The 19,844-nt window shown below is 40.3% G+C and overlaps 1 long non-coding RNA gene across 1 annotated transcript; it reads left to right on the forward strand.

The window, feature by feature from the left end:
* Window positions 1-8: 8 nt before the first annotated feature.
* On the forward strand, window positions 9-1,516 carry LOC107075920 (uncharacterized). The gene is made up of 2 exons (XR_001477387.2): window positions 9-126; window positions 608-1,516. It is a non-coding gene; the product is annotated as an uncharacterized lncRNA (long non-coding RNA).
* Window positions 1,517-19,844: the final 18,328 nt, after the last annotated feature.

Consider the following 19,844-nt stretch of genomic DNA (forward strand, 5'->3'; position numbering starts at 1 on the left):
AGTTGACAGTATGTAAGTCATACTTGACCTACCTACTTGAACTAGTATGCAAGTCATTACTACTTTGACGTTAGAGGGTGAAGATCGCCTCTTTGGAACATCTATACTCATGGCTTCCTCACATCTGTAAGATTTCTTTGAATGACTTAAACCCACTTCATTTGCAAAAATGTGTCAATGTGTATGTGATGTCGAAGTAGTCCAGTTTTTCCATTTTTTTTGTATAATAATTCAATTTAAATAAATATTGAGGTGAGAAAGAATGTATCTGAAAAAAATCAACATTTGCATTTAACTTTAAAGTTAACCTTAAAGTAATACAGTAATAAGAAGCAGTAGAAGCTAGAGGGTTGTAGCGGTAACAATAGCACGGTGAGTTTAAATAGGAATTGCTTGTACTCGATTGTACTTAAACTATTGCTTGTTGGTAGAAAAGCGCCTATTGGTAGAATCATTTCGTGCAGAAATTGATTCGTTTTGGGCTGATTTATCTTCACCGTTCACTTTTTGATTGCCTATACAAGCAGGTATAGTCTGTGGTTTTGGGCTATAGGGGGCCTTAATTTCAAATGCTTTTGTGAGCTGTTTTTTTTCTTTTACAACAAAGGGTTCGCAGCCGGGACAGGTTTCGAAAATAAAAAAATGCAGGTGAGTTTTTGCCGCTTCCGCTCCAGATTTGTGTGTGGGTAGGAGGCCACTATATCTTGTATTGTAAACCACAGCCGAAGCCTAAGAACCTTTAACCGGGCGTACATAGCATTTCTCAGAAACAAGCAAACAATATAGTGAACATCACCTTTACACTACCATCCTCCGGAAATTGCTTGAGAATATTTTTTCCATGCTATATTCAAAATGTTGCAGAAAACCCCGAAGAGACTTCAAAAGTCTCAAAAGGGCATAGTCTGAAATGTTTAGCTTTCCATCCATATTCAGCTGCCAACAATGTATGAAATACTTAATTTGACACCAGAAAATAAAATAAATGAGGATTAGGAATATTTGATAATTGTTAAAACGAGGGAGTAACCGATCTAATTCAATTTTCAAAATTATGCATTCGACTAAACAGATATTGTTGAATATCCTGTCCATGTTACACAATTCTTAACTCCGGACATTATATTTTGCCATTGTAAAGTACATCATGGCACAAACATGTTGCCGGAAACATTTTTTTCTGGCAAATATAGTTACAGTAGTTTGTAATTGCGTTATCGGAGTTATTTGCTATGATACACTGCTGTCTGTGAGTTACTATTTTCGAAACGCTGCATCTAATCTTAAGTTTAAGAAGGAGTTCATAAACATCCCATTAAATTGCATCTCAGGTACTGTATGTCACCGCTAAATACCTTAGGTATAAGTCTGACATTAGGATTCCACAGTTAATTTATAAATCCTTAAACCACATTTTAAAATGTATTAATCCTTAAAAATTAAAAATGTTTTGTCACTATACTGTACATCTGTACCTAAAATCAAACTATGGGATTAAAGACTTTAAATACTTGGATTTTTTGGGATTTTCCTTTTCATTAGTCCCACGTGTTAATTTATGAATAATTGCAATTCCCTTGTTGATGTTGTTATCCGAGATGTCTGTTGTATTTTGAATTGTTTCTTCTATTATATATCGTCTCTCATTAAAGCGAAATAAAAACGGTCTCAGTTGATTTTAGGCTTTGAAAAGTTTAAAAAAACTTTTCAAAAAGACATCTGTAATACACGGTGCTGTTATGGTGCAATTTAACAGTCCTGTAGTGCTGGCATTGGATCAGTGGATCATTTTTTCCCTTCAAGTTCCTTTGCTTTATATATAAAACTACCTATTGTAAAACAAAGAAAACAAAAACAGGGAATGGTTTTCTGTGCTGCCACATCATTTGCATACTGTACTGTACTTACATCTTTAATACCAGTATATACTAAGATAAACCAAGTGCCCCAGTGGCAAATTCAGAGCTTCTTTTTCTCTGCCATCAGATTCCTTACTCCTGATATTTTCATATTGAGTCAAACCGTGATCTTCACCAGGAATAAGCAGTTAGAAAAAGGATGGATGGATTTTGAGTCACATAGGGGTACACTGGAGGCCACGAGCCGTTCACAAAAACTCATCAGATGGGTAGATACGAGGCCGGGAAAGCACGCACACAGTATCTACAGTGGAGACAAAGGAAAATATTGTAATTCCATACAGTGTTGGACTCCTGGCAGAAAAACATGACACAGAGTATTGTCAAACGACTGAGTCGTTTAGCCACACACGAATCAAGCTTAAACAATTCGTAATGAGAAATTCTTGTTTCTTTCACTGTTGTATTTGGCACAGACCTTTTCCTCATAACCTATATTTATTGTCGTTATTGTGAACATTAATGCTAATTCACAGAATATTTTTTTATCGCGTTTAGAAAAACACAGCTAGATATTATTTATTTTTTTCTCGGTATAGAATTTGAAATATATCCCTACACGAATCTTTTTTTTTTCCTGAGATCAAAATGACTAGCGTTGGATGTCGGAATCAGGCAATGTTAAAGTGAGGATGAACAGCAATAATTCAAAATAACGTATTGTAACGCTTACGGCCGACAGGCACTGTGTAAGAGCCGGCGTACCAGAGCGGGTGACGTCACCGCCCTTCCCTGTGATAGCAGGACCACAGCTACTGGGCTGTGGAGAGATCTCTCTTTGGCTCACGGGGCTAGGTCACTGCAGAGAGACGCGGAAGTCCCGGGTTCGAGCCCCGGACGGTGCAGGGGCCGACCAGATGCGGCAAGGGCGCCCGCCCGAGCCCCCGTTGCGTTACATTGGTGTCAGAAGCGGGGCGGGATAGCCCTTCGCCGGGGACGGCGATTTAAGCGGGGGAGAGTGTAACGCTTACGGCCGACAGGCGCTGTGTAAGAGCCGGCGTACCAGAGCGGGTGACGTCACCGCCCTTCCCTGTGATAGCAGGACCACAGCTACTGGGCTGTGGAGAGATCTCTCTTTGGCTCACGGGGCTGGGTCGCTGCAGAGAGACGCGGAAGTCCCGGGTTCGAGCCCCGGACGGTGCAGGGGCCGACCTAATGCGGCAAGGGCGCCCGCCTGAGCCCCCGTTGCGTTACAGTATTTAATGAATTGAGGACCTGGGACTTTTAAAAATTCTCTGTATACAATATTAATCTCTTTCACATCTATCTGTGTATGTCTTCCTCAAGTGTGATTTACTGTGGTCTGCTTTACACCAAATGTGCTCTTATGTTTGTCGAGCGCTTTTTCTTTGTAATCTGTAGCTGGGGAAGAAAAGTGATTTATAAAAGAGCGCACGGATGAGTATGGAATGAATTGTTGGAACTACGATAACTAAATTGTCCTTCAAGTAAAAAAAAACAACATAACCTGTAGTTCTATAATGCCATTACATTATACGAATATAAGGAAACACAAGAAATCTTGCAAATGTGCTGGGGGGAGTTACTATATAATAGTTTTATTGAGCGATTGTATATTCTCTTCTTTCGCTTGTTATGGTTGGCTCTTATTGGGTTGTTCCGATTCTCGCTGTTTATGGTGATTTAAAGCCGGAGGCTCTCCGAGAAGAGACGACCCGTGTTTGGGATTGTTGCTGGCCGGCATTTCTTTTTAACTGCGAACTTTGGAAGAATTGGATGGTTGTTGAATAAGGACGGGAAACATGTCGTATTGAACCTAATTTTCTTCCTAAATGGGAATATATTTAAAATGTTATTATATGCTGTCATATTTTGAAAGAAATATAATTCAAAATTCTGAGGTATACTGAGTGTAAAACAGAGTGTAGCAGTTTTAATTTTATATAATGCAATATTTCAATTATTGCAACACGTTTTCCGTAATATATAAACTTATAGTTAATATATTTTAGAATATTGGAATAATATACCGTTAAATAGTTTAGAAGATATAATTGAATACCTTGGAATATATATTTAAAGTATCTAAATTATTATTGCTGTCATGTATTGCAATATATTTAGCAAAGTAAACTAAATGTTAATATATTTTAAAATACTGTGTAGAATTTACTGCAATATATTTTAAAATATGTACATCTGTGTCAATTTTGTATATTGCAGTACCATGTACATATATTATGAAACATCACAAATTATAAAGGTTCTCACTGGCATGAAAACAATATGCTTCTAACCTGTACAGTATAATACAGTACTTTGTTTGCAATTTGTGATTAAAAGTTGGTCATGTTAAACATTTTATTCCAAAACTGGTTCATAAGAATATTATGACTGATATCTGTCTTGTATTTAGATAAATAAATTGTATCTATATAATTCTGTAACAGCAGAGTTATAACATCACAAGCAATTGAAAATATATACAGAAGCATACAGTAAATAATATTTTAGTGAACTTTAGAGTACATTTGAACATACAGTAGACCTACACTCTTACATTGACAAAATTATATAAATTACTGGTGAAAAACTAAAATGGATACTACAAAAGAATGTAAACTTTTTCACCTGTCCAAAATCTGCTTCCTTAACACTGGGTGCTCTTATATTTTTTTCAGTCGGTTTTTAGTTAAGATTTTAGCCTTACAAACTTATGGTTGCTTTATAAAAAAGGATTAACTTATGCCTAGCAATGCATGTCTTACTTACAGTATTGAGATATCAACACAGAGTCAGTATTGGTTGGCTTAAACAAACAACTTTTAGATAATTCCTCTGGTATTCAGTTAGTGCAGTTGAATTTCTTCCACCTGAAGGAACCTAAGCCTATTAGGAGTTAATGGTTTGAACCTCAAGAACTGTTTTATATGTGGAGGTGTAACTCATGTTTCCTACGCGTGATTTAGCAACATGAAAGGGAACAGGGGTTTTATTTGATTAGGGTCTTCGTTAATTGTCTACTGTCATTTCCTAACTCTCTTACCGTAATTACACCTTATACGGTAAAAAACTGATACTGACCAATCATAAATGTATGTTTTTGAAAGAAAATTTTTCTCATCCTCAAGAATAACAGCTTGTTGCTGTTCTTAGAAAAATGAGGGAGAGACATGATTAACCTGTTAACCTTGTCTGTCCTCCTTTCTTTATTATAATAAAGAAATCTCCAGCTTGATTTACCAGAGTGGTGTGGTGTACTGAGAAAATGAACAAGTAAAGGTTTATTCCATGCAGAAAAGAGAAGAAAAGAAACACAATGTTTTGTCTGTAAAGCCTTCTTTGAGTGTGAGAAAGGAAAGTCAACAGCTGATACACCATGGGAGAACAAGAGCCAGGAGTGGAGAGGAGGCGGGAGCAGAGGGGAAGGCAGAGTGTGCGCTCTGGTGGTGCGAAGTCGAGAGAGGTGAAGACAGGTATGAAGTCTAAAACTGCAAATGAATAGAGAAGATTAGAAGGAAACAAATCTGTCATTGAGAGAACAGAGAAGGTGTGATCCTACTTTCAGGATAATTTTGGTTTTGGATGTCTTTCTGCAAGAAGAGTTGAGAAACCCATCTTTGAGAACGCAGATGGAGAGATCAGTGTGATCATGGCCATTAGAGGTGAAATGAGAAACTATGGGCTTAGAGAAATGTTTGATCCTCACAGCCCTGACGTTCTCTGAAGTGGTCTCCCAGTCTCCTTCCTGTTTCCCCAATGTGTCACTTTTGTATATTGTAGTACTATATACTGTAGCTGGGCATTTGCTGCAAGAGATGCAGTAAATAAGGTTGCTGGAGGTACAAGATGTCATCTGAGTGATCCAGAATTGTCCTGAGGGGCCTTGAATAAGCGTGGTATTGGATATATATATATACTGTATCTATAGAAAGTCTACACCCCCTTGGACTTTTTCACATTTTAATGTGTTACAGCATGGAACCATGATGTATTTAATGTCTGGATTTTTTTTACTTTGACATTATAGAGTACTTTGTGTTGATGAGTGGCAATAAGTCTCAGTTAAATAGATTATGGTTCCATGCTGTAACACAATCAAATGTGAAAAAGTCCAAGGGGATGTAGCCTTTATATAGGCACTGCATTTGGAGGTGATGCAGCAAGTTTTGTTGTAGGGGAAAATGTCTGGTGTGGATGATTGCTGAGGGCGGTCAAGGGAGCTGTGTAAAGAAGGTTACGCAGATTAGGTGGTCAGCGATATGAGATGATGGGGCGGACAGAAAAAAGGGTACTGGTGGAGGGATCATCCTGTAAGATGGGGAAGTTGTCGTTAATGGTCCTGGGACAGAAAGGGTGTTAGGGTGGTAGGAAAGCACCTAAGGAATGCAGTTGTGATGCCGGGAGCTCCTGATTAAGTTGTTGATCCGAGAGCTGTTTTTGGCTCGGGTGAGGTCCAGAGATCTCACATGATGAGCCCTTGCATGAACTCTCAGCATAGTGGATCAAAAACATCACAGGGGGAGATGTGTACATACTCCATTGTCAATGCCACATCTCGCCACACTATACATACTATTGCTCCCTTGTGATCGGGAACAGTATCAATATGGGCAATGGATCAACAATAGTTGTATCAGGTAAGATCACAAAACTAAAGGAAAAATGTTGCTACTCAATGCAAATCCCCAATCATTTCGATTACTTGGCAGTTCAAAACTGTATCCCATCATCCAAAACTTGAAATAGTGTAGTTTATGCATTCACTGTGTAGAGTAGTCCTAGTTAAGTGCAGTATATGACTTACTTTGCACTTTGCAGATTTGCGTAGATTTTAACAGTTAATAGAATATTACAATTCTAAGAATAATTATTTCACTCTGTACTATATTTTGGAAGGTTCACAACATGGTGACCCATTCATTATCTTATAAGACTGTAGTTGCATTTTAATCAATGGAAAGATTGCTATAGTTGTAACCAGATCGCATCAAGACACATGAGATAAGGTTATTGGCGTTTCCCCTGGTGGGTCAGTTGGCTTCTGTGAAAACTAGTCCTGGTGTGAATTTGTGCATGTGTATGTCTGCTCCTGTTGATTGCACCTGTTGATTGCCAGGCAAAGCTCCAGTTCCCCCCAACCATGTATCAGATAAAGTGATTAGAAAATAGATGGATGAAAAGCTATCTAAATGTTTAAATTACAACTCAGATGTGTTAATTAATTCATTATTTTGTAATAATATGTAATAATATAATATTTCATTATAAGGTACAGGATGTCAGTTTTTTGGAAAAACGTACAGTATTTTGGAAAAGGTGGAATTAATAATTTTTATACAATTCATAATTTTTATAAAATCTCATCCTTGCATTATCAACTAACTAGGCAGCACTTTACTTTTCAAAATATTCTATGCATATTAATAAGTAGTAAAACTGAAATATGTAATATTTTCTAATAAACTATTCAACATTCTACAAAGCTGAAAGTGTCTTTCAAGTTAGAGATCAGGGTTGTTTAAAATTAACAATGATGTTCTCCTCCAGTCCTTTTATACAGTACATACTGTAGATTTGACCAACTTTGACAAACTGACAATGTGTATATCATTCAAATAAACAAGTAATAGGTTTATTCCATGTTTTCTTTCTTATTTTTTTCAGCATTAAATAAACCTATTACTTGTTCCTTTGCAGCCTATGCTGACGCAGCTACCTACTTGAACTACTGAGAAAATGGTCTAACATACCTTATGGTATCTTTGAAACCTTGTTGTTTGTTGTAATTGAGTTTTCAATTCAGAAGTGTAACAATTATAAATGTACTTCCTACTACCCAAAGCTAGAACACTCAGTATATCCTCCAATTTAAATGGATTATGTGACAACCTTATTATTGTATATAACAAGAGCACCTGAAGAAGGCTCCACAGCCAAACGTAGTGTTTCGTTTCTTCTCTTTTCAGCATGGTATAAACCTTCACTTGTTCCTTTGCAGCTTGCGCATACTGATGCAGCTACAGTACTTTCTTGAACTACTTGTATATGACAAACCACAAATAGAATTTGGAAAATCAAAGCAAAACAAAAAACCCAGTGGTTGGATTAAATCCAGATACTCTGAATCACATCACTTCATCAAGCTAATTGATTTTTCCATTTATAGTCTTCCCAATATCTCCTCATTTAGTGCCAGGAAAATTATTATTTTTTGGCATCCAATAGACCACCCCAGAAAAATATGTTAGGTAAAGGCTAAATGGACATGAGAACATGACTGGCTGATGACAATCAGTAATAAAAAACAACTGAATGGCTGATTACAACCTCCTCACCCAGCTGATGGGTGTAGCGGGTACCACCTTCCTATCGACCATCCAGACAGCGATTAGATATATTGAATGGCTTCCAAATCAGGTGGCCACTACTTTGGAATCCTTTGGGATAGCAAGAACTATATTATATAATTTCCAGCTATTGTTATTAAGTATTTCTTGAGTATTTTAAGTCACCCATAATAGCATTCAACTTTGTTTGGTCCAAACGTTCCTTCTCTCTTTGTTGCCATGCAGCCATCAGTTAAACTGGAGTTAATTAAGACATCAACTGGAATCCACCCAAGCAGCAGGGTCCTGGAACACGAGCTGCTTGACATTTGTGACTCTCTGCTGTTCTAACTCAATCTTTCATCAGTTTTGTAATTTCTGAAAACTATACCCATACCCAAACTATACCACAATTGTACCCATTACACAACCAAAACATTTGACACAGGAAATACTTCATAACAATTTTGTGATGCCCTGACGAGCTCCGTGGAAGGAGCTCATCAGGGCCAGCTCAAACAAGATCAAGCTGGGACTATCCACCTCATTAGGGGAAACTCACAGACTATTTAAGTCCCGAGGAAGCATTCCTCAGAGTTCAGTCATTGAGCTACTAAAAGGAGGGTGTAGTGACTGCCCACCAGGTTTTGGCCCTCCAGGACTCCTCCCAGGTTCTTCCAGAACCCTTTCCTCCTATTCAGATTTCCTCGATCACCTCCTTAATTACCCAATTAACCATTAAACTCTACCACTGAACCTACTCTGATCATTATTAACTACCACGCCCTATTTTCCACTCACAGGCACATCACATACCGGAGTTCTGCAGTTGAAGGCCCCAGGTCCATGGCCACCTCAGTTCCCAGCCCTAAGATTCAGAGCTCCAGTCCACAGACCTTTCCAGGTCCCTGGTCCCCAGCCCCTGGATTTCAGTCCTTGGATGCCAGTCTCCTGTCCTCTTTTTCTGAAATTCAAGATCCAGAACCTGATTATCAGGCTCTAGACCCTGATCGCCAGGCTCCAAACCCTGGCCACTGGACTCCAGGTTTCAGTCCCCTGGCCCCAATCTCTGATTCCTTATATCTGGACCCCAGTTCCCAGGTTTTGTTTGCCTAATTCTGATTTCCGGGTTCCGATCCCCAGATTTCGGTCTCCAAATCCCAACCTCCAGATCACAGTCTCCCATTCCCAACACCTAGGTTCCAGGCTCCCCGACTCTAGGCCCCAGGCTCCAGGCTATGCAGGTTCCCTAGAAGGCCCAGTCAAGGGCCCGGTCCAGTGCCCGGAGGTCGTCCCTTTGGATTGTTCCCCAGGACGCTCCCAGGGAACTCAGGACTCCTCCAAGGTTCTTCGCAGGTTCTATCAGGACACTCCCAGAACTCCATCACCTTCTTAATTACCCAATAAACCATTAAAATCTACTGCTGAACCTACTCCAGTCATTAGTAAATGTCGCGCTCTATTTCCCAATCACGGGCACAGCATAACAAATTCATAACCCAAATACATAACTATTACTTTTCTATCACATAACCTTGTAAAACTTCTTCTTTCATTAGTCTACTTTTTATTCGAGGTACAATATTTTCCTGTAAAGCTTTTCAATTATTTTACCTTGGTCTGGCTCAAAGAATTCACACGACCAATCATCAGTGACTCTACAGTAACATCTTTGTCACTCTGCCCTGTACTCTCAATGTCTACCAGTCAGGTTACTTACTCTGGTCCCATAGACAAATTCTAGACTTTCTCCAGACTTCTTCCAACTGATTTATTTAGAATTTTTAAGTCTCATCTATAACTTTTGTCTTTTCGTCAAACAAGTGTATGCTTCGTTGAACTTTTTCTGGTGACTACTTACAGATTCTAATGAATTAATCCTCAAATAATAAATGAATCTTTAATAAATATCAATTTCTTTTAATAAAGGTTTCTTCAATCAAACAACAAACTGAAAGTTAAATACCACACTGAAATTAAATTAACAAATATAAGTAGGGCTGGGTGGTGGTAGTCAAGCACTACTGTTACATCACCAAAATTAAAATCAATCCATGTTTGTCATTTACAGTAAATTGACATTACTGTTTAGATTTGTTAATTTGCCACTACGTACATTATGTAACTATTGTTAACACATTTAGTTTTGAAAAATTGTGAACTTTACTGTTGTAGAAAAGGGAATTCTCAGAGTTAAGTTCACTGTGAAAAACACAGTGAGTTTATTCATACAGGAATGATATGGCCACAGAGTAGCAGTGTGATTCAAAGGTATGAGTCGAAGAACTGTGGTTAATATGCAAGAGTAAACACAAAAGATGAAAGGAATTCCCAATAAGTCGCAACACCACTCTTCCCTGATTGACATATTGCTCCGGTACAACACAAAACTGCATCATTTTTTAACTGAAGACTACAGCTACAACTTCGAACCTGTATTTTACATTGTGAAAAGTATCTGACAAATGTATTTTTATTACAAGTTTCCTTATTCACTATTTTTTAGCATTTGGGATTGCTCAAATAAACCAATTTGTCCAATATAAATAATTATATTTCTTCCTGTTGGGTAATTATAATTTTTTTACATTTTCATTAAAGTTATTTTGGTAATTTGAGTATTCAAGACACTTTCATTTCACCCAGGTGGACCAAAGTTTGTGACTATACAGGTTATTATTTACACCATTTGTGTCACAAATTTGTGTCAAAATGAAAATATTATTATGTTTTTTACTGTAACTGTACAACTTTTTATGTTGCTTTGTTATTCATTTGTTTTCAAACACTAATGATGATTCAGTGCCTATAGAATGTGCACATTGGAGATCTTGTACACTAGATTACATTCTCAGTTTAAAAAAGCAATTGCCAAGCTGGCATAGGTTCTTCTATACAGAAGGTAAAATTTAAGATAAGAGGCAGATGTAAAGACTAATTGTTCGTAAGTGAAAAGAATGTCCATATGGGCTAAGTAAACAGAAAACAGACATCAATAGTGTTTGCAACATCTTGAGAACATCCAATTGCTAACATTCTAATCTCATACTATTTGTACTTTTTTATTTGTTATAGTGCGCTGGACTGATCAATTATGCTCACATATGAATGATTGTATGGATCAAATGGTTAGTTAATATTTTAAATATTAAATACATATGAACCTAATCTAAATTAATCACAAATTGGTCATTAATGTTAGTTCCTTGCGTTATTTTAACACAGGTAGATTTTGGTTTTGGCTAAGCCACATTCTGATACTCAGCTAACTGTAGTGTCAAATACATGTGAATAACAGCTTGCTGTTTTTCGAGAGGCTGATTTCAGAAACACAGATGAGGTTAGGTATTGTGTATTTTTATTTAAAACAATATATTGTGGCGCCCTCGCCTTGCGTTGCATCCGAAGAGCGCCCGGCTGAGGTGCGCGGCGAAGGGCGGGATGGCGGACGGCTCCGCACCATTGTGGAGCTCCGCAGTTTCCTGGGATTGGTGTCTTACTACTGGAGGTTCATATGGGACTTTGCCAGCCTCGCCGCCCCGCTACTCCACCTCATGGAGAAGGTGCGCCAATTCGTGTGGGACACGGAGTGTGAGGCAGCCTAACGGGGGCTGTGGAAGGCGCTACTGGGGGCTCCCGTCCTGGCCTTTCTGAACCCGTTGCTGCTGTATGTGCTAGTTACCGACCCTAGTAACGTGGGGGTGGAGGCAGCGCTAGCACATGAGGGTACTGGGAACGGGTTGTCGCATATTTCAGTAGGGCATTGAGCAGGGAGGAGAAAAATTATTGCATCACCAGGAGGGAGTTGCTGGCTGTGTTCGTCGCAGCCCGCCACTTCAGGTCCTACCTGTTCGGGATCCATTTCAAACTACAGACGGACCATGCTTCCCTCACCTGGCTGCTCAATTTCAAGGAGCCGGAGGGCCAAATGGCAGGATGGATTGAGGTCCTGCAGTAGTACAACTTCACGGTAGTGCACCATGCGGGGTCTCACAACCGAAACAGACTCTCTCTTGTGGAGTCCCTGTGGGGCAGCAGACTGCCACTACTGTGCCCTGCTGGAGCAGCATGAAGAGGCCGCCTGCATCTGGGCAAAAGAGAATGCCACAGCCACGTCCCTGAGCAGACTGTTTGGTGTGGGCCTGGCAGACCTGGTGCAGCAGCAGGGGGTGGACCCTGACATTGGGCCGGTGCTCCACTGGAAGGCGGCGGGGACCCGCCCCACATGGGAGGAACTCACCCCTCACACCAAGTCTGTTAAGGCACTTGGCCCTCTGTGGGAGGCCTTAGAGGTGAGGGATGGGGTGCTGCGCCAGGGGTGGCAGGTACCCTCCAGCGGTAAGGTCAGGTGGCATCTGGTGTTGCCGCAGTCGCTCCACGGGGCAGTTATCTGGGCGGTGCATGGCCAGCCAGGTGTGGGGCACTTCGGCTCTGCGTAAACCCTGCAGCGACTCCAAGGCCATTTCTATTGGGGTCTCTGCCACCGAGACGTGGAGTGTTTCTGTCGGACATGTGCGGCCTGTGTGGCCGAGAAGTGTATGCCTCCTGTAGCACAAGGAGGGGGCTCCCATGGAGTGATATGGTATGGACATACTGGGCCCGTTTCAGCGTACCGAGGCATGCAACCGTCCTGGTGGCGATAGACTATTTGAAGTGGCCCAAGGCTTACGCCCTCCCGGATCAGAGTGTGATCACCGTGGCTGAGGGCCTATTGGAGGGAATGTTCACCGGGCTGAGGCTGCTGGAAGAGTTCCATAGCGATCAGGGGCATAACTTCGAGTCACAGGTGTTCCCGGGGGTGTGCCAGCGCTTGGGAATTAAGAAAACGCGGACCACCCCGCTGCATCCCGAGAGACGGGTTGGTAGAGTGTTTTAATTGAACGCTCTCCACTCAACTGGCCACCCTGGTCTTGCGGCACCAGTGGGACTGGGACAGCCACTTACCCCTCGCCCTGTGAGTTTACCGGACCACTGTGCAGGAGACCACCGGGTGCACCCCAGCCTCGTTCATGCTGCATACCCCGGTGGATCTCCCATTTGGTTCGTTGCCTGAAGGAAAGCTGGCACAGCCAGCCGAGCCAGATTATGAGTGGGACATGCAGCAGTGGATGCTGCGAGTACACAGCTTCACTTGAAGCTGCCTGACTCAGGCAGGGGTACGGCAGAGGCAGTACTATGATCTGCACTGCAGGGGGACCCCCTTCAGACCAGGGGACCTTGTCTGGGTCTACAACCCACTGTGCCACAAGGGCCTCAGCCTGAAGCTGGTGCTAGCGTGTGAGGGACCTGGGAAGGTCCTGGAGGTCATTGGGGAAATCTGCTACCAGTGTCCAGCTCGGGAAGCGGGGGAGGGTGGTGACCCTAGTGTGTTATAGCCTGGTTACGCTGTCTTTGTCTCCCACTGTCTTTGCTGCTATGCCAGCAATAAAGAGCAGCTTCTATTCTGAAAAGAGCCTGAATTCCTGTCTGCATCCCCGCCGATCCCATCTCGCTACAATATATATGTGTTATGTGAACTTGGTCTGATCAGCATACGACACTATTGATAAAGAATTCCATAATTTCCTCAAACTCATATCTCATTTTCAGGACTAAAAATCAGACATTTGTAATTCCATACATTTCTAGACTTTCCAGACCTGCGCAAACACCCTGCCAATGGTGTAAGGGATGTCTGACAGCTCAGATATTCAAGGAATAGACCCTATTCAGATTCCAAATGTTAAACAAAATCAAATGAGGATACTTGCTTACACTTATATAGTGCTTGTCTGGACACTCAAAGCGCTTTACAGATAATAGGGACTCCCCTCCACCACCACTGATGTGCAACATCCACCTCGATGATGCAACGACAGCCATAGTGCGCCAGAACGCTCACCACACATCAGCCATTAATGGGGAGGAGAGCAGAGTAATGAAGCCAATTCATAGATAAAGCAAAATCTGCACCCAAAGCCCAGAAACAGGCCAAAGTCCAAAACCAGGTAAGTAATCCAGGGTGAAAAATAAAACACCAGGGCCACTGAACAACAAACAGATAAACCAACATACAAAAAAGGAAACAAATCTCAAGAACAAAAACAAGAAATAGTCTAACAGGAAAATGAAACAGCACAAGGAAGAAAACACTATAACTAAGGAAAAAAATCGAGAAAGACAGGATCTAGACCTTGATATAGAGTCAACAATAGTGAGCACAACCTGGTCAGGGTTTAAATAGGTCTGAGGAGGGGAGGCTGGAGAGCTAGGGATTGGATCTGTTGCTGGCATGGCAACTCGAGGTTAGGGTACCCTCTGGTGGCAAGATAATGGAACTGTAACAGTTCTGCCCTTCCTTTCCATTGTTGCCTCTTGGCAGTAGACCACAATAAAAAAATACTGTGGGTCAATGTTGAAATGTTTGGTAGCTGCAGTTACTCCTTATAAGGTCACATACATACTTTAACAGTCAAACAGTCAAAACCACATTCAAAGTCAAGGCCAAATTTAAACCCTGGGATATAATTTCCTGATGGGTACCGCCCGGTTTTCACAGTGCCTTCTTCTAGACTGGAGGGGAGCAGGTTTCCCATCCCTTAGGTAAACACTGGTGTTTTAAAAGTAATTAACTTTACAATACTGTTACAAATGGGGTGTTACAAAAATGGTGAATATCTGGAACTGATAAGAGGTTTAGTCAATAAGTAAAATAAGTATTCATAACCCCAAAGTTGTAAGCAAATTCTCCAGAATATACTCAAGTGGTTGGTATAGTTACAGGCACATGAATTATTTGCTCTCTGACATAGGTTTAGTCAAAAGAGTAATAATCCAGGCTCACTTGTTTATATATATATATGTGTGTGTTTATTAGCAATGATAATACAAACACTACACTATAATAATAATATACTTTATTTTTTATAGCGCCTTTAAAGATGGCTTCTCAACAAAAAAATACACCACACAAGTTACTTTATATACCTTTATACAGTATATACAAACAAGGTGTTCCAGAGGCCTAACGTTCTAGACACCCAGAAAATACCAGACTGCTATCAAGTATTTGACTATTAAATAATGCCTATAGAGGCCAAAGAAGAGATAAGTTTCCTTCTAAAACAAATGCAATTCAACCTGCAGTTAAATGCCACAAAATAGATGGGAGCCTATCTTCCTATTCTTAAAATGCACCCACAAGCAGAAAACTCTTTAACTTTAACGCAGTTAAAGTTTACGCAGGTTTACGCAGGAAACCCAAGTTCCCCAAAAACAGTCTGACCTTCCTTCCTTCTTCTTTTCCTCTCTCTCCTCTCTTTTCTCTGTGGTCTAATTGTGATCTTATACGGTGTGTTTCTAGACTGCTCATTTACAAGAATTTACCCACAACTTACAGTGCCCTGAAAAAGTATTTGCCTCCTTTCCTCTATTATTGCATATTTTGTAGATAAAGGAAACCTGAGTTAAAAAGTAACACTTTTCTATTATTATTACATTTATTTGATAAACAAAGTTATCCAACACCCATATCCCCTGTGTGAAAAAGTAATTGCTCTTAATAACTGGTTGTGCCACCTTTAGCTGCAATAACTACAACCAAATGCTTCCTATAATTCTTTCACATCACTGTGGAGGCATTTTAGCCAACTCTTCCTCGCAGAACTGCTGTAATTCAGACACATTGGTAGGTCTTTGAGCATGAACAAAATTCTCCCAAAAGGATTGGAGATCATCCCGGTGCTTCATGCCAAATGAGAGACAAGAATTTATATTCTTCTTGGTTAGCAGTGGTTTCTGCCTTGCCACTCTCCCATGAAGTCCATTTTTGCCCAGTCTCTTCTGGCTGTGGAATCATGAACACTAACCTTAGCTGAGACAAGAGAAGCCTGTAGTTCTTTGGATGTTTTTTTAGGATCCTTTGTGACTTCCTGGATGATTTTACACTGCGCCTTTGGAGAAATTTTGGCAAGCCGGCCACTCCTGGGAAGATTTACTACTGTTCTAAGTATTCTCGATTTGGAGATTATGGCTTTCACTGTGGTTCGGTGCCGGCCCAGAGTCTTAGAAATGGCTTTGTAACACTTTCCACACTGATAGATATCAACAACTCTTTTCTGATCTCTTCAGGAATTTCCTTTGATCGTGGCATAATGTGCTTGTTGAATCTTTGTGCTGGCAACTTGACTCTGATGGTAAGGGTCAAAATAAGTGAGATTTATATTGAGCAGGGCTGGCTGTAATCAAGCCTGGCTGTATTCAATCAGCTGACTCTAAATTATCCCTTTAATTGGGTTGATTTAATTTGTGGGGGACTGATGTTTTATGTATTGTAATGTCACAAGATGAAAGGTCAGACAAATAGTGAAGTAACAGACATATAAGCAATATAAACAATATAGTCAACCAGACTCTGAAAAGACGTTTAAAGTTGTTATTTCTTTAAAAGGAGAAAGAAAACTCAAGTTCCCAAAATCTCATACTACTAAAATAGTATTCTAACTCCTACAGCCCTAGCCTTTTACTGAACATCATGCTCATCATGTGTTTCCTCCATGAAGTATTTTACCCACTACTCCAAATTTTCTTACAGTTCTTCCAATCATTCCAATTTTTGTAACCCATCTAACCTTGTCCAACACCTTATCTCTTCCCATGCTTTTCTCATCCTTTCTGTGCAAGTCTATGGAAATGCTAGTCAGGAAGGTTGACTTTACCAGGCTTTATACCAAGGTTTCACCATCTCTCTCTGTATTTCCTAATTCTCACTGAAACATACATCTCTCCCAGCAACTATGTGAAATCAGTGGCTCTCTCCTTGAACATCTATTGTACCTTACCCACACACTCTGACCTGGGACAAAATCCACACTATGCACAGGTAGGGCTAAGCTGTGTACAGCTGAGAGGACCTTGGAGAAAAAGATTCTACTGCCCTCACAATTTAAAAAAATATAGGTTAACCTCCTCCTCTACCAAATACAATTCTACCAGTCTAAAGTATAAACTAAGAAGTAAAGGTTATTTCCAAGTTGAAAAGAACAAAGAAAAAACACAATGTTTGGGATGTTCATACTTTTTTCAGGTGTGAACATCTTCAAAATAGAAAAAGCTACTTTCAATGACTCCACCTTCACCCTCTTCTCTCACCGCAGATGACTTTGCAGCATTCTTTAATGAGAATGTAGTCACCATCCACAACTGATTTTACAGACTGCTCTAAAACTGGCAAATTGCCACCAAGGCAGTCCTCTCCTCCTCCGCTCTCTAAGGCTAATATCTCAGAACTTATTCTCTCACACCCCTACTACCTGTCCTCTTGATCCTGTCCCCACTACTCCGCTTCAATATATTTCTGACCTATTCTTATTTGCTCTCTACATCTTAATGCCTCCATATCTTATGGGACTTTCTCCATATCTTTCAAGCAGGCAAGTGTCACATCCTTCCTTAAGAAAACATCATTCAGTTACCGTGACTCTCAGAACTAGAGATCTGACTCTTCTTCAACTCCTGTCCAAACCTCTTGAATATTTAAGCTTCATTCAAACAACTTGCAGTTTCACTCACAGTCTAAGGTTCTTGACCCATATCAATCAAATTTCATGCTGTGGGAACACACAGTGTCTGCACTTCAGTCAGTAATGGATGCATTATACTGCTAGAGCCATCTCTTGTCATCAATGGCAATGCCCTGAGTTGATTAACTTACCAATGGGCTTTGTGGGCCTTCTCCTTTCCCTTATCCTAATCATATTGTTACAAAAAAGGGAGTTATGAAAATAGAGAAAATCAGAAATAACCAAGCAGATAAATCAATAATGAAAATAATCATAACCCCCAACCTGTAAATATTTCCCTGAGAATATATCCAAGCAGCTGGTATAATCAGAGGCACCTCATTTCGTTGTTCTCTGGCACAGCTCTGGTGAAATGAATAATAATTCAGGTAACTTGGATCAAAAAAATATTTATTTACATATGTACATATGTTTACATACTAAAGAACGCGCAACATTACAGTTACACTACTTACAACTTTTCTAGTAAGGCATTTCAGAGGCCAAACATCCTAAAGACACAGACAAAAACCCTCAGGCATGCTGTATGACTGAATCTGTATAATTGCAAATGGCCCTGCTAATTCAGTGATTCAGTTCTTGCAAATCTAGGGGAAAAGAAGGCATTTGTCAGGTAAGCGTACTGTGAACCTTAGCACTTCACACTTAAATCAATGTCAGAGCACTGAATAAGCTCTGATATGATCTTACTCTCTCTGATGTTAACTTTCATAAGTCTCTGACTCAACCTGTACTGTACATAAGGAGCCCTCCAATGAGCATCAGCTGCAGCAGGGTACTGTGCTTTGCATGGTACAGGGTACAGGGTACAGGGTACAGGGTACAGGGTACTGTGCAACCTTACAGATGTGTACACTTTACACTCTGCTCTGATCTCCAATACCCCATCTTTTCCAATTAACCCTCTCCAACTGTGCAAGCTTTCCTTTCAACTGCTGCTGCTATCTCAGGATCCTTGAGTTCTGTTATCTGAAACTAGTTTAGAATTACAACATAACCAGTTTCCTCTACAATTCTGAAAGCCTCACATCAAATCAAATTACTAACAAAGCAGTTTCTTGTCTAGATTAGGAGTCCTGCCTCTTAAATGCTGATAGAATGAAGGTATGTCTTCCTTAATAAGTGGAGGGTTTTGATTCCTTTTCTTTTCTATTCAACAGGTTAAACCACCCCATTACTTGTGTCCAGTCAACTTCATCACTTTATTAACTCTTTACAATTTCTTGCATTAGGAATTATGTTTTCACATACCCCAGCTTGCTCTCCATGAGACACACAGACAGGAAGAGAGCCTGGGGTCAGAGCGCAGGGTCCACCATTGTATGGCACCCCTGGAGCAGTTGGGGTGGGATTTGAACTGGCAACCTTCCAGCCACAGGCGCAGATCCTTAGCCATGGTATTTGTGAAGTCAGGGTGATAAAGCGATTTTTTGTGAGTCTCAGAATACAAAGCAAGATAACTCAATTTGTACATATTTTTGACCAATTTCAATTACCTATTGAATAAACTGTTCCTTGCATTCTTTATTTTTCTTAAGTAAAGTTCTGCTAGTTATAAATAGAAGATTGCAGCAATGATATCCCTATTTGAACCCAAAACATAATGATCATTATCATCCCCCCCTCTTGCATTGGCAGTTTAAGTAAAGTTAATTACCATAATCCAATATATTGAACAAGTTTTAAAGTCTTTTCTGAAACAGGCAGAAAAAACTTTGATTAAACTGGGGTGTCACTAAGAGAATATGGTGTCTGAAAAAGCGCTTTAAAGTCTGATATTTCCCAAAGATTTAAAAACATAATTGTTATCAAAACGAGAGATTTTTAATACATTTAGTTGATCATCTACAAACTTGTGCGCCCTCTTGTGGTTAAGCAGGACAGCTAACAAACATTAAAAAGGAAGACGGTACAGCGTTAGTTGCCATAGTGTTACCTTTCCAAAAAGTTAGCACTTTTCACACATTCTGAACTTCCCCCCCTAAGAGCTTTACGCATTGCTGTAATCCGGCTAGTTTATTACTCCCGGTACTCATTTGGAAAGCAGGCTGAGTGGTCCTGTTAGCTGTCTGGAA

This window comes from Lepisosteus oculatus, chromosome 27 (genome assembly GCF_040954835.1).
Source record: "Lepisosteus oculatus isolate fLepOcu1 chromosome 27, fLepOcu1.hap2, whole genome shotgun sequence".
Classification (NCBI taxonomy): domain Eukaryota; kingdom Metazoa; phylum Chordata; class Actinopteri; order Semionotiformes; family Lepisosteidae; genus Lepisosteus; species Lepisosteus oculatus.